The following is a 15,167-nucleotide window of genomic DNA, read 5'->3' as shown; positions in this document are numbered from 1 at the left end:
CCATTCTTTACAAGAAATGTTCAGCCATTCATATTGCAGACAGCCAGACATCCTGCTGAGTGTTTGAGAATATTAGACAACTATTGGGAACGGAGGTACCAAAATACCATATTGCACTAAATTTTCAATATGCTTCCATAAACTAAAATCCACTATATATTTCAAATGAAAAATGTCATGTGGAAACACGAAACAAAATAATTCTACTAAAAATAAAAGCAAGTGAAGTATAACTATTAAAGATGTTGTATGCCCCCATTTGAGAGAGAGAGAGAGAGAGAGAGAGAGAGTGGGTGGGGGTGGGGGTGGGGGTGGGGGTGGGGGCGTGTGGGGGTGTGTGTGTCTCTCATAAGGGTAAGCTGGGAGAAGTGCAAAGGTATCTCTCATGGGTCATCAGTCTCACTTTGGTGTTACAGCACAAAGCCTTCATCCATGTACTGAAAAAGCTCTGTGCCTTCAGCTAATAACAGTCACAGATCAACTGCATTAAAAGAGAAAGGAACTGTGCGTTTTTGTCAGAGATGCTTAGCTCTATTCAAATTCACTGCTTTACTTACAATCAGAAAATGCTATGAGGACGTTAGGACAATTTTTATCTTTGTGTGAATTATAGGGGATAAAGATAATGAGCTGTATTTAAAGAAAGCTAGAGATGTGCTACTAGGTGTAGCGTAGAGGTGTACTACTAGGAGCTCAGGGATATTAATTTGGGCAATATGTTCTCCCAGTCAGGAACATATGGCTACTAGTAAACTCAGAATGAAGAGAGAAGCTTTTTCAGATTCGTGCTACAGCAGCTGCACATTGAGGGATCCCTGGCAGCTGAACAGCTCCGAAGCACCTTTACACTGTTTTTTAGGTATTAATAGACCAGAATAGATCTGTTATATGACCACAATATGAGCTCCAGATGTATCGTATAAACATAGTACTTAAACTGATTTACAGGTGAATATTTTAAGTGCTTTAAGGAGTATTTCTGAGGTTTGGTGTGAGTTGATTTAGTTGATAAAATAAACATGAACCTAAGTGATGTTGCAGTCACTTAGCTGAGTGCACCTTTTTTCCTAGGGGTGAGGACAGGAGGGAGAAAGAAAGAAAGAAAATATAAAATAAAGTAAAATAAAATAAAATAATAAAGGAAAAGACAGAAAAAAAGAGTACGGAAAGTAAACTAAGAAAATTAAAAAAGGAAACAGGAGGGAGGAGAAAAGCCTTTACTTGGTTGTCACGCTTCTCTGAAAACCTCTACAAATGGCCCTAAGGAAGTTAGCAAAGCCCAGCTGAGGTCAGAAACTTTGCAAAGACTAAAGCATCTGCTGTTATGTAGTCAGGTGAGGAACTATGACTTCAACTGAAAGGAATTCTAAAAGCAGCTGAGATTCTGATAACTATTATTTTTATACATTTCCAACTGAAGTTTTGGAAGTTTAAGTGATCCAAAGAATCAATATCAATATATTCTAGGATCAGAAAAGTCTGAGGGTAGACTTGCCTGACTCAGGTATTTTTGTTCTGAGATTAGGTCTTTTTGGGAAATTTTTCAGACTCTTTTGTCTGCCTTCCAGAATCACAAGGCTTTTTTTCAGTCATTGTCATGACCGTAGCACAACAGCTGCATCAGCCATCACTTCTGAGAAGATGCATGCTTTCTGGCTGAACTGCAAAAATGCTTGTTATTGTTGACAACCACTTAACATCCAGAACAAATAGTTTTTCACACCGCAAACAAAAATATTAATTGTTTTCGATGTGGTTATGTTTTTTAACAGTGGATTGGACAGCTCTGCAGTCTGGAAAGCAGCTAAATAGTCTTTTGTTTTCTTTTTACTAGACATGCATAGAGATCTGGGAATTGTATTTTATCTGTCACTGTAGCTAGCAGAAGACTCAATTTGTCTACATCTGGCTTCATGCTGTACAAACTAAGTTTCTCCTCCCTTTTACCTCTGTGTCTTACGTGGATTGTAATTACACAAAAGGGGTAAAAGGGGTCTGTGGGGCTCTCAGGAGTGAGTGTGATCCATTCCCACTAAAAATTTATAAGCCTTTCTAAAATCTTTCTGAGTTATATTTCCTTCCTTTTTTGCACTAGCACCAGTCCAGCACTGCAACAGCCCCAGTAGGAATTAATAGGAAGCATATTGCCCCTTCACAGTGGCAGAATTTCCCTGAATACCACCAAGCTCCCTGCACTGGGCAAGTAGCAATTTGGGCTGAGCACAGAAAGGGACATAGCATAATGTTAAAAGATGCTTTACAAGCATAGACATTTTTTCAACATGTAAGATGTAAAAGCTTTCATCTTGCTAATATTTTTGTGTTGGTGATTATCCCATATTGTTTTTTATGACACTGTACTTTTAAACTTCATTGTCTTACATGTGTGCATGCACACACAGACATGTGTACATGTGCACAGTTCTACTAAAACTTTCCTTAAAAAGTTGCAATTTACTAAAAAACAATGACTGCAAGTGATAAGGACTCACCTGAGATTTCTAAGTTGGAAAAGCAGTTAAGTCCCTCTATAGTAAATGGAGAGAAAAAAACGTCATGAGAGGGTAGTTCTTAGGTGGGACAAGTCTAGACCTTAACCTCAGACCTCAGTGAAAAAAGAACAGGGGGAAAAAAAAAAGAAAAAAAAAAAAAGAAAAAAAGCTTGTCAGCACTTATTAAACTGAGTCTCCTCAGTGACTTTACAGTAATGTTACACTCACAGGCCTACATATCTGACCTTATTGAAAAAATGCTCAGCTTTATTCTGATCTAAGCCAACTGCTGTTCATATGACAATGCTGTGCTGTTCAAAGGTATTGTCATAGTCCTGCAGGTAGAATAGAGTTACTATTCCATTTGATCCAAGATCTTTACCCTAGGGTCAGCATCATACTTCTGCTGTATCTGGTTCTGGGGTCTTTGTAGCATCTGCAAGCTTTACATAAGCATCACTGGAAACTGTCCACATGATAGTTAAACAGTTTAGGTATGAATAAAACACTTGATTTGGGACACCATATGGTGGAAAGGAGGGCTGTAAAATAACTGCATGACAAGAGAAATTTATCCATTTGATAGAGACCTACTCACAGCCTAAGAATAAGTTAGGTAAGACATACAACTTGTGTCCTTCTGCCATTCTTCTGCCTAGAAACGTAATCAGAACTCAATAATAAAGGACAGTTAAAAAAGAAGTAATTAATTTTAATAGAAGTCACACTATTTGTTTTAGCTGTTCCTTTTCCTTGTCTGTAGAGGACTGTTTATTGTGGCTATTGTCAAAATAATCTAATCTTTTTTGAAATTTGTTCAGCCGAAAAGCAACTCCTCTTTCACTAAGCAGAAGTCTCAGACTCTGAAGGCAAATGTGCAGACATACACTAAAGAATAAGGAAAACTCAGGGGCAGGGGGTGGGGGGGTGATGACACAAACCAAAACCAACTTAGGTCTAATTTACACTTCACTGTCACTGTTCATAGAAACGTTGCAAATGAGAGGATAAACGACCTTTTTTCCTTTTGTTTCACTAGTCATGAATATAGGTGTGTAGGAGAATAAAATGCCAAGGTTTTGCTTTTACATTAAAGTCTGCAAAAGGTTACAAAGCAGAGTGAAAGGGAGAGAAAAAAATAAAAAAGAATAGAAACATAGACAAGGGGGAAAGATTGTAGAGCAGGAGAAAATTAAAAGTTTCGAGGCAACTGCCTGCAAAGATGTACAAATGGGAGGAACAGCAGAGGTACAACTGAGAGAAAAAGAGTCCAAAGGCCTATGAAGCCACACCAGGCAATAGTAATGGCCATGGCTTCAGGCTCATCACTTTGCCGTGGTTTTAATAACCTGACATCTCTAGAGTATATATCCATCATCTTTCAGTACCTCCAAGACAGTCTGCCTGTGAACATTGATGGAACTGGTGTTTTACTGAGGAAATAAAAGCAGTATATAAAAATTCAAGCCTAGGTTTTAGTATTTGGCATATACAGTAAATGATTAGTCTTTATTAATTAATCTGGGCTTTCCTAAAACCACCAATGTATTTGAGCAGATTTTTTTCACACTTTTCAGAAGAATAAGTAGCATGCAGACATTTTAATAACCTCACATCTCAAGTGTATATATTTCTAATACCTGCAAGAGGCATGATTCATCTGCCTACCACTTAATTTCCTAACTTGAAGGGTAGTAAGCTATTTAAACAGAAGGGGAGAAATGCATGATGAGAAATAAAGAGGTCATTCTGTTTTCAAGAACTTAGCCCTCATCTCTTGGTTTTATTTGTTACATATTCTTATCCTTGATAAAATTATAGACTACCTGCTGTCAAGCAGAAATGAAGATCATATGAGTAAGTGTAACCAGGTAAAATGTAACCAGGCAGCTGATCTGTCTCCTGCATCTTTATAGCTTATGGGATTAAAGCATGACAAGCAGAAAAGTACAGGGATCACAGTTACACAGATCAATCTTCATTTGGGATTGTTACTTTGATGTGATCCAAGTAAATTCCTTTTAAGAAGTAACGATGTGGTTGCCATTTACGGTGATTAAGTGTAATCTAGTTTTATTTAGTATGTTACAATATAACTTTCTTTTCAGGTTCTTTTCTGAAGATTCAGGAAATTTCACACTTACAAGGCTCTGCTTACTGGGAACCTATTTCTACAAATTTGTTGAAGGGGTAAATTGGATAAGGGAGATAGGCTACCAGTTTTCCTTCTTCAGAATTATCAGACAAATGTTGTTAAAAATGAATTTAAATGTGCTGCAGCTCTTATGTGAGGCCAGCCAAGAAGATTAATAAAGCCCTACTTCTAGTTTGCCTTTCTGAAGGCTTGATAACTCCATTTGCCTACACTCAAATGCATTGCTGGTAGGTGAATGCGAAAAAGACCCAAAAGCAAACAGCATCAAAGTGGATCTGTTTGAACTTCTCATCTGAGGTGAGCATGTCAGAACCACGCACAAGGTTTAAAATTTAAAAAGCTAGATTAAAACAAAAATTAACTAATACTATTATTTTTTGAAATAAAGAAACCACCAAATGAGAGATGATATAAATAAAAATAATTTGTTAAGAAATTTTCCTCAGAGCATTGGGACAGGACTTGCTTCCAAGCAAGGTTTTAGTAAATCAGGCTGGTGACTATTACCTATTAAAATAAATTATTGCCTTCTATATTGCCTTTTGAAGCAACTTCCTTTGTAGTCCAGCTAAATCCCATAGTGTTATGAAAAATGTAACCCTGATAACATTTTCCTCTCCACACCATTTCACTCATCCATAAAAGTCCATTGGAGATTTTTGTTTAAAAGTTACAGTATGGTGAGTGTCTCTGCACAGCTCAATGCCCAGTTTCAAGGAACTATTCATGGTAAACTACTTGGTCAGTTACTGACTTACTGGTCCACTTCATACATTAGAATTTAATGGGAGGAACTCTATTTTCTATGGCAGCAAAAACTAATGAGAAAGAAAAAAACACTGAAAGGTTTAGAAACTTTAATCAAAGCTGTTACCTAGAACAGAACATCTATCCATGGCCAGTGACCCCTACACTGAAAGCTTACACAGATATACAAATTTCACAGCACAAGATACATTATAATATAAGGAATAGACAGCCCATCAAGAAATGGGCTTCTATATCATCACTTTTCCCTTTTTCCACCAGAAAAAACCAATGTGCGCTTTTCTCTATGACTCTGATGACCAGAGTGATCCCATGGAAATGTTTTCACTGATGAAAGGTGTCTACAAAGAGGAAAAAATGGAGATCTGATATTATCACACTTAGCATAACTAATCAAATAAGGTACACGAATTTACTTTTTACAAATTGCACTGCACATTTAGATCTGATTGATGACTGTGGTGAACAGTTTGTGAATTACAGCATGATTAATGGAAACAGGTAGATTTCAATCCATGCTCTTGCCAGAGATATGAAATAGAGTGTGCAGTTGTATATGACTCCATGTCTGAAGGCTTGACGCTCAGACAATTACATGACCCTGACAAGCATCTGGCTATCGCCTTTGTAAAGGGGTCTGCGCATGTCTGTGCAAATGAAACTACTCAAAAAAACAACACATAAAATATGTTGATTAGCTCATAAATTTGGACTCTCCCTTTTTCTCCCTGCCTAAAGCAGGGAAATACCCAGGTAGTTTTAAAACAGGGAGCCTTACATAGTGCTCTCTAAGGTCTGAAAGATATTAAATCTGCTAGAGTTCTCTAAATTTGCCTAATTTATGGAAGCACTCTCCAGTTTGCTCCCTATTTCAGCCTGCTTCTTAATTTCATTACCTTGTTGCAACAATGCTAGTGGAGATGTTTAATACAACTCCTTGTACTGAAGAACCTCACTCTAATGTTTGACTATTTTCCAAATAATATCAGTAATAGAAACTCACAGGCTACATGAAATCTCTCATATCCTTTCACGGCAAAACTCTGCTTGGGGTAAGTAAGAAGAGAATGTAAGAGACGGAGCAAACAAAGGAAAAAAGACTATTGTCAATTCTTTTTCTCAATTACAATCAGAGTCAGTCTTTAGCTTACCTCCCCTATTGTTAATCTTTGGTCAATATCTGAGTCCTTTCTCCCCCTGCAGACTTATTCTTTCTTAAGTCTCACATCTTTCCCTCCCTTAAGTCCTAACACTTCATAGCAAGAAGCTACTTCTTCATGGCCTCTCCCCATGATGTGGCTCTATTACGCGAGTCCCACACTGGCTTCTGACTTCCTTCCACAATCACCCTCTAAATCCTTATTCTTGTCTTCAAGGATCTATTCATGCCTATTTCTTTCTCATGTCTCTCCTATTTTGATGCCTGTGTGTATCATATATTCTTTCAACTCAGAAGCATGAATTTCTTTAGCTCAGCTGTGAAATCTGTGCTGAAATATCATCCCCTATAATACTTCAGCTTCTAAGACTCTGTGGAGCACATACAAAATTAAAAACAAAGTGCGCAATCCTCAGCATTGTTATAACCAAAGTACAGACAAAAACACACAGTAACTGGCTTTAGCATAACAAAATTGAATATAGCTCCTGGCATTATTCCAATTTCAACATAACAAAAACTAGTGATGGCAAAGACTAGGAGACTGAAGAACACTATTCTTTGTCTGTATATGAACCTTCTCCTTACGAAAATTTAGTGATACATTACCCCTCCCACATCAGTGCTTTCTGAAGTTGTTTCCTAAAATGAAAGAAAATGGAACCAATGTCCTGGTCATCATTCCCATGGTATCTCTAATGGAATAAAAGCTTCCCTATTTTGGACCTGCTCAGGTTGTCTTTGGTCTGGATTAGGGATTTCTGTCCTGCCAGAGCAGAAGAGAAACCCCACAAAACTGCAGCTGCAGAAAAATCACATGCCTCTTCAGAAGGCAGTAAGGGCAACCCCAGTGTAAAGATAACAGGGGAAGAAAGAAATAATACAGAAAATGTGGCCTTTTAAACAGATTTTTAAAAAGAACATTAATGAAAGTAATTTCTCTAAAGAAAAAAAAAATAATTTCTTGTTCAAAATCTGGGAGACGAAGGAGGAGGCACAGTTAACTGAATTTTAGTTGTTGAAATTCCAACCTGTAAAGAATCCAATTTGAAATTCAAATGCCTCATTAAAACCTGCCAAAAATCTCCATGGGCATCTGGACAGTGATGATGTGGTACCAACCACTGATGAAAATTACATTGAAAACCAAGATCCTGAAGATAAAAATCTTGACTTTGTTGAAGTTAAAGGTAAAGCTGCGATGAATTTCTGCAGGGCCATCATTTCAAACTGAGGCTTTGGAATAACTGAACCTGAAGATAAGTGAATTGTTAGTGGTTATAATTTTGCACGGAATGTATTATGTACCTTCTATATATACACACACACATATACACATATATATATATTCTAAGGTAAGTACGTACATAAATTTATTTCAGCATTTTAAGAGGTGAAGGACAACTACTACAAATATATGAGGGAAGGAAAAGAGTGCTTTGTAAAAAAATAAATCTATAAGTGTCATATCTCTACATCTGTTCTACTGTATTCTTTCCAAACCTCAAATAACCATTTGTGGAAAAAAATGCAAACATTCAAAAGTAATAATTTCCATTTCTTCTAATTTTTCCCTTGTTTATGCTCAGTTGATGCTGCTTTCCTCTGGAAAGGACTTTGAGGCCTTGCTGAAAAGCACTGTGTACTATTTCACTTTTTTCAGCAAAAGTTTGGAAAAACACGTACATATACAAAGAAATCTTAAAAGCCTCCCTCATAGAAAGGTTGACCCTGAAGTCTAAGGCCATTGTAAAGAGAAAAAAAGGTTTTAAATAAGCACATAAATATTGATCAGCTCCACTTATGAAACCCTTGTAGTGGAGCAAGGCCAATATGCTGTCTTGTGGGATGTGGGTACAACTGTCTAAAATGAAGGAATAACACAGAAAAGCGATAAGGGATTGTGCAGCCTAAAACACAAAGTGCTGAAGTCCTCTTTTAACTCTAACATTTCAGGTCTACCCAGCAGTGGAGACCCCTGTATGAACCTTCAGCATGCCACTGACCTGGCAAGGCGAGCTTACGTCTGGGTGCAGTGTGAGGATAAGTGTCACTCCTGCTATTTGTCTTTGTAAAGCTCAGAGTTCTGTGCAGCTGTGCACGGTGTGTCTGCAGCAGCCTGCTTCCTCAGTCACCGGCAGAAGGAAGCAGACTGGAGGAAACAGGAATATTGTCCTCTGCCCATGCCATGCAGCAGAAAGCAAGGCCCAGGGGACAGTGTGGTCCCAAGCTATCCCTGGGATGTTTGGTCATCACATTGCTTGTACAGGCAGCTGAACATGGGAGCTGGGCAGCTCTGGAGTCCCCCACTGAGAACATCTGTCCTCTACTAACACCTGTGACCTCTACTAACATTACCTTTAAAGATGGGGAATTAAGTTTTTTTGGGGGGAGGCTATTTATCTTCAAAGGCAGATTCAGAGAACTGCTTTCTGGAAACAAAAGTACCTGTAGCAATTAACAACTTTCACCACTACTAAACTCTAGTGGGCTAGAACTGTTAAAACTGAGATTTTAGATGTCATTATCAATCCCTTGTGCCATCATTCTTTCAGTCACTCATTGACACTATGTCTCGAGGACATGCACTTGCAGAAATAATTGGACAGTGCCTCACACTCAAATTCAATACACCTTTTCCTTCAAGTTGCTTTTTGTGATTCATGGCGAGCAAAGATTGAAAAAAAACCCACCCCAACTTTAAGAATACAGAAAATTTCTTTTTGTTTCAGAAGCTGAAAAGACTAACACCTCAAAGTGACCTGCTGCAGTGCTTCATGAAAATCAGATTTCAGTTGTCTTTGACCAGATTGCAGGAAGACAGAATCGGAAATGTGCAGAGTAGCAATTTAGAATAAATTACTCTGGAAACAAATGTGACAGTAACAATTTTAATGAAAAGGAGAGAGGCTGGAGACTCCGGTTCTGTTTTCAATGTTTCTGAAGTCTCCAGATGAGATATTTTCTGCTTCAATAACAAATGCAAAAGCTGCAATTTCAAAAGAAGGTATAACAAGGGAAGAATGAAGATTGGCCTGACAAAAATCACTAGGCAAAATCACAGACTGCTTGTGCAGAGAACTTACACTGACCAATGCCACTTGTTTATCATATATATTCCTTTGTCTGATTCTACTTACCTGGATTTTTTGTTGTTGCTGTTTTGTTTTGCTTATTTCCCCTTTTAAACATTAGTTCTTACAGACAGGGACTGTCTTTTTCCATTCCTGTATATTCAGTGTCTTGGTCATTAGGGACATGGTATAGCACTACAGATTTTAAATGTTGCCACAGGACAAAAAAGATTTTATAAAAATTACACAGACTAATTTTGTTTAAGTGAAAGTTACTGTGTTGATGTTTGCTGAAAAGATGAAGGGACTCTGTGATGATTTCATGATTCCTGTTGCAAGCCTCTCAACCTGTATATGTATTCATATATTGTTTTTGATATTATTATTAATATCATTGTTTTCGTCCTTTGCAGTAATTACTATGGTTGTTGTTGCTATTATTATCATTATTATATATGCATTAGATATTATCAATATAATTTGGCTCAAATCAGTGACAAAAGTGCTAAGCTAATAATTGTTTAAGGCACTGATTGAGAAAATAACAAAAAAGGATTAAACTTTCAGCTATTGCCCCAATCCTGTGAATATCTTTACCTAGATGAATTGTGATTTCCTGGACAAAAAGGGTCTTGTTGCATCAGACAACAGATGAGAAGTAAATGAGGGATAGGATATAATATGAGCTACAAAGTAGGAAACAAAAAAAAACCCCAACCTTGCCTAGGGAGCCACATAGCTATGGCTGACCATGATTTACCTCTGATATGCTCTTGAAACTAGTGACAGATAATTCTCCTCCATGAGGTAAATTTCCATATTTTGTAAAGGCCACATTCCCATAGTTTTTCTAAAGGTACACTTAAAACATACTTACACTTTTGTTCCGTTGAGCATTTAATTGTAATAAACAGTGAGTATCTGACTTGGTATTATTAGCATTTTTGTTTTCCTTCCACATGATTATTTGGAAATGTGAATTCAAAATATTAATCAAGTTAGGAAAAAGAAAAACAATGGCAATTACAATGGTTTCTGAGAAAGTAATTTTTTTTTCTGAGATATGATTTTTATTTTGATGATCTGTGTAATGACATAGCTATAGCTTAAAAAAGTGATAGCAAACATTTATTGTCTTTACAAAATTTAAATCGACAATGCATAAATACTTTAATAACCAAATCCACAGAAGAAAAATATGAGTAGAATCAGAGTACAGCATAAGAAAAGATACTGTGTAGGAGGTCTCATTAAGATATCTCTGAGATGAATGCATGAAAACAGCAGGGCCACCAATAATTCATGCTTGAGAAATGGTGAGCTATTTTCCAAGAAAAAAAAGAAAAAAAGAAAATGAATAATTTCTTTTCAAGTATTTGATTACTGTATAGCTGGCAGAGGGCGTACAAAGCCAGAAGCAATGTCTTGTTTGAAGAGCTAAAATGTGTCACATAATCATTCCTCATACTTTTGCTTGGTTGTATGTGCGCAGGAGCAAATCCACCTACACCACCTAACAGAGTTCCCGCTATCAGTCCTCATCCCCTTCAGCCATATGGGAACCTTTGGGCATTAAGTCATATAAATAATGAATGAAGAAAGCATTGAAGCAAATAAGAGGGTCTGGCAAGGAAGCAAATAAATTAATCCCACCCTGAGTATTTTATTACCAAAAAAAAAGACCAGAGAAGACACTGGAAAAGAAAACACTCCATCTAGCTCTTGACAACAGAGAATTTATGCCTTTGATTTTAAATTTATATGTTTTACTCTTTAACTACATTTTTTAAACAGCTTTGTTAAGGCACATGGATCCTGAAATGTGCATGTAAGCCAAAAAGCTGCATTGGCTTAAACCTTGCTCAAGTAATTCATTGCCTACCCACTGAGACATCTTCTTTCTCTAGACTTTGTCTGAACACTGCTCTTCTGCGTTTCTGCTCTTTTGACACACATTATTTTTTTGTTCACAGTCACTGGTCTCCATCCTGACAAGTGCCGCTGACCGAACTCTCCACCTTAGCCAATATGATGTAATGTTACTTGGCTATACTCCATCACCTATTGTTCTTTTGTCTCTTTTGAATCAGGCTGCCAACAACACAGTATAAGTATTAAAGATCAGAATACGCTCTTACATGGCTTTAGTTAATGCCTTTTGTTTCATTTCACTATCACCTTATAAAAACAATAAATTAGGATTAAGAAAAAAAGAACACAACAAAAAACACCAAAAACCCCAACCACCAACCAATCAAGCCAAACTGTATAAAAGAAATAGGCATATTCTTTTTATTTTTAAGACATCTAAACCAAAATAATTTATCAATCCTTGAGATAATTCTTACTAGTCAAATAACATCAATGAAAACCACTGTGTTCATCAGAGAAAACTGTATGTCTAATGTATACATTCCTGTGAATTATTGTTTCTGTTAGAATTAAAGATAAATGAATAGTGGAGTATACCATCATAATTTTACATGGTTTTTACTGAGTTACTGTAATTCGTGTTAATATTTAATGGTCTTTTCCCTCATGTCTTGTAAGCAAAGAAAACTGTCTTGGGCTGCCCACAATTTACCTGTGCTTCCAGAGCACAGTGAAAAAAATGAAGCAGTCATACTGAGTTCCTGTATTATTAGCTGCTTTTAACTAAAACAATGCAGTATTAAAAGTTCTGAAGGAGACAGATATGGCAACTTAATCTTTCCACTTAGAGGTGAGGGAAAAACACTTAATGTCCTAGGGAATACAGAAAAAATAAAAAAGACACCAGCTGTTCCCAGGCTCCACTTGCCTCCCATTAGAAAAGCTAAAAATTGAGAAATACATATCATCTATCAATATCTCTAACAGACACATTACACCTGCCTACTTACCCATACTAATGTATTCATAGAAGAAATAAACTCCAGTTAGAGATAAGGGCTTTGAGAATTTTTAATAAGGTATCTTTTATTCAACATCTGTAAGAGTTTAGGGAGAGCTGCTTTTTAAAATGAAAATAATTTTAATTTTCTAACCAAACAGAAAATAAAAAAATAAATATAGTAAAAAAAAATGCAGGACTATTCTAAATGATCTACAAATATAACTGCATACTCACAATTATAAACAAGGGTTTTGTTTAAAGGAGATAAAATTTTGAAAACTTATTTATCCTTTTGTCCCTGCAAATTATGGAAAGCAAGAAAACATGAAGCAATTTTTGAAAATCCTGTGTAGTCCATAAGGCACATTTCCAACACTTCTGGTCTTCATGAAGAATGCCTTTTCTCTTCCAAAAGATAAGGAAATTGTGTGTGACCAATATTTACATTATACTATAGCCTGGCACACTGTAAAACTACTTGCATATTCACCACTGATATCACCCCACAAAGCAGAGTATTTGACCAATTCACCAGGGACCTTATGTTCTATAATCCTTAATTTGGTAATAATGAAAATCTGTGGCAGTCTCTGAGAGTGAAACTCACTGTTCGTACATTACTGAGACCCTCTGTACTTCAAATGGACACTGAAACAGGCATTCACAGCAGTCAGTGTGTAAAGCCCATGGCCACCAAGTGTGGCAAAGAAAAATACCAAAATGCAAGGTACAGGCTTCATCAGGTGTTTCAGAAAGGTGAACTCTTCTTAAAATGGGCATCGGAGAAGCCAAAATCTCACATATTCCTGCTTATTCTGCAGTGTAGCCAAATTTTAAAAATCTTACAAGGAAAATCATTGTTGCATTTCTTCTTGTGCTTCAAATGTTGACAATTTCAGTACTAAAACTTCTCATCAAATGCTACTAATCATCTTGAGTATATAAAAGTGAGTATCTGAAAATTTCCTGGCCAGACATACAAAACATCAAGGTGATTCAGACTGTACTGATCATGTGATTTGTCATTTTGTAAGAAACAGGACTGAAGAACCCAACAACTATGTCTCATGAGATATTGCAAATGATCAAGCAGTTATAGAGATGAATGTGTACACAAAAACCCCAAAGAAAATCTTTAGATCAGAATTCCTCAAAAATCAACCTTCTTCTGTAAGTTGCCATTAACTTATTCAAAAGGTAAAAATATTTTGTCTTTACATTTTACATTTAGTCTTGGTGATGTATTATTTGTTGTAAGAAAATCATGATAATGATAAGCAAAATGTTTTACATTGTGTGATGAAGACTGCTAGGTTATAGTTTCTTATGTGCTGGAAATAGAGACATTGCTCCTATTCTTACACAAATACTTTTAACAATTAATTTACCCCAAAATTCTCATTTTACTTTTGAAGAATTACTAGAATGGCACAACAGTTAAGCTAGGATAATTAAATTATTATTTCAGTTTGACTTTTCCCTGGAAATCAAACACTGTAATCAAAGGAAATATTGCTGAGGCTGTTCCTGAGTTTCTCTACCATTTGAAAATACTCACTTAAATATAATTAAAAATTATCTATTAATCAATCACTATCAGGTTGAAGCGAGGAGCTGCAGCAGAAAATAACCAAAAACTGCTGATCATTTGGGTTTTCTGATTTTGTATCTTGAAGGAGTTGAGGATTTTGTTGGTTTTGTTGTTGGGGTGGTGGTGGGGTGGTTTTTCTTTTAAAAGTGGCAGCTGCTTGAAATGTTTTTTTAATATTTTTCCATACACCAAAGGCCTCTATTTTGCACAGCAGTCCCCAGGCACTAGCCCTTACAATTGCATGGAGTCAATAGAACTGTCTAAAAGCAGAAAGGAGTACAACCCCTTTTTTTACATGATAGCAGACTAATAAAGCAGCTTGGATAATTAAGTATTTTCATCAGTTTTTGAAGTAAATTGTAGGGTGTTCATGAAGAGACATATCAGACAATGAAGTAGCTTTCTCTATTTATCAAAAGTAAAATTGGTAAATTCTTAAAGATGACCAACAGATGCTGACCTAATCCCTTTAATTTTGTGTTGCAGAAGATCATCTCATCAGAAAAGATATTTCTATTATTTAGATGAAGTTTGTGTACCTAGCCCAGCTGGGAATGCCTGCCAGTTAAGGAGGGGAAAAAAATAAAAGTGCATTAACGTATTATGTTTCATGGTGAGATGAAACACAACTTTGAAAACAGATTTGACATTTGAGATTTCCCTGGGTTGCAAAGGCAGAATTTGTTGCAGACATAAAAACACTCGGTATATGCATCTGGAGGAAGTTGTGCACAGTTCTTCGAAGCACCCCTGGCAGCTGATAATGGAGAGCTGTTGGCACTGTTTAGAGAGGCAGATGCTTACCTGTGCTCCTACAGTGTGCAGTCTTGGCTTGATGACAAGGTGAGAAGAAGGACAAGCCATCACAGAGTGGGGGCAATTGGCAGCTGGTACCTTACTGGGGAAGGGTAAATGGGTCACCTAGGGCTTCTTGCTCATCTGTAGAAGAGTCATCAATACATGCCAGAATATGCACTTTTCAGAAAATAAAGCATTTCCTTATACAGGTGAATGGAAAGAAATTTAAATAATTGATAATTTAAACAGAATTAA

This window comes from Falco biarmicus, chromosome 2, assembly GCF_023638135.1.
Source record: "Falco biarmicus isolate bFalBia1 chromosome 2, bFalBia1.pri, whole genome shotgun sequence".
Classification (NCBI taxonomy): domain Eukaryota; kingdom Metazoa; phylum Chordata; class Aves; order Falconiformes; family Falconidae; genus Falco; species Falco biarmicus.
The sequence above is the reverse complement of the archived record's forward strand: the minus strand, read 5'-3'. Positions refer to the sequence as shown.